Raw genomic sequence first — 1408 nt, 5'->3', positions numbered from 1 at the left:
CAGCCTCTCTCTCTGTGAAGAATCAGAGGCTGAGTCCCAGTTCAGCCTCTCTCTCTCATTGGGGAGTATCAGATGCTAAGGCCTAGTTCAGCCTCGCTCTATCTCTCACTGGGAAGTATCAGATGCTGAAGAGTGCCAGGGCCACTGACCAACAAAGGGAGAAAGTCCTGAACCAAACCATTCACTTGTCATGCAGCTGTCTACACTCACTAAACCTGAAGAGAGACATAATTAGACATGAACCGGTTTGGTTAATAATGACCGCAGATCCAACAGGAACATGAAGTGCATGTGAACTCCAGAAGATGAGAGCCTGCACTGCACGCGGGGTCTGTACTCAGTAATTGATTGTAGCCTCCGGGCTGAGCTTTGAGACTTGGGAAACACAGGCTTCAGGAGTCTGAAGGCTTTAAGCATTCAAGGACACGACTTGAAACGCTGCAAGGGGCTCGAGTGGAGGGCTATAGCCAACAGGAAGCTGGGACCTGAAATGCATGAAAGCCACAATGCTGCAGGGGGTGCTGTCAGTCAGTCCACAGTTGCAGTTTTAATACCACTGTTTGAATTATTAACTGAATAGAATCTGCTGATGGCTCGTTAGGGAATTGACTGCACACTCATGATTTTTCAATGCATAATCAGTCAGATTTATTGAGTGTTTGTCACGGTGTTGTTTAAAAAGCTAAATGGAGGAGAGACATTAATTAACAGCTGTCTATGATCGACGCAGCCAGGTCAGCTAATTTGGTGCATGCTGTGTGCGCCAAAAGCAACAACTTCTTAACACCCAAACCAAAGATGTAAAAATAAAAAAGCCCCTGTTATGCAACATTTAAAATGCCTCAATATAGCACGCATTGGTTTTTAAAGTCTAGAAACTGTATGGTGTTTAAAGAAGTCTCAAAACGTTAATTGCCTTTTAGTTCAACGTCACCAAAGAAATCCACAGCGAGGTTTCACTTCCACGAGGTGTAGTTTCCGAGACATCGAGTGCTAACACTTCCTCATTCCTTCGTGGAGCCGTGTTAATTTGATTTCTCTTTCCAGTGTTTGTCTGCTTAGCTGCTATTACTCCTCTTGCAATGACTTTCTTTCTGTTTCATTCACTCACTCTTACTACTGATCTCTGCCTCTGACAGTTTTGCCGTAAGAAGAAACGTACGGATGAAAAGAAACCACAGATTAGTACATTTTATGCACTTACTGGCTTTAAGTGCAATATTTCATGGTTTTATTTGTTTTGCCCTCTCACATTGTGAACCTGTCAAAGATTTCTGCATCTACAGATGCCATCAGAAAAGCAGACATCTGTTGGAGCTGATCTGCTAGCGGTATGCTAATATGCTAATATGCTTATTATTGTCTTCTAGGTTACATACAGTATGTTTTACACATGCAGTATCCATCC

The 1408-nt window shown here is 43.1% G+C and overlaps 1 long non-coding RNA gene across 1 annotated transcript in view; it reads right to left on the bottom strand.

Annotated features, from left to right (window-relative positions):
* The window catches only part of LOC116685725 (uncharacterized), a 22412-nt gene that overhangs the window by 419 nt on the left and 20585 nt on the right, over nucleotides 1-1408 (bottom strand). The window lies entirely within an intron of this gene.

Source organism: Etheostoma spectabile, unplaced genomic scaffold (assembly GCF_008692095.1).
Source record: "Etheostoma spectabile isolate EspeVRDwgs_2016 unplaced genomic scaffold, UIUC_Espe_1.0 scaffold172, whole genome shotgun sequence".
NCBI classification, from domain to species: Eukaryota; Metazoa; Chordata; class Actinopteri; order Perciformes; family Percidae; genus Etheostoma; species Etheostoma spectabile.
Note: the sequence above shows the minus strand (reverse complement) of the source record. Positions and strands in the feature narration are given on the sequence as shown.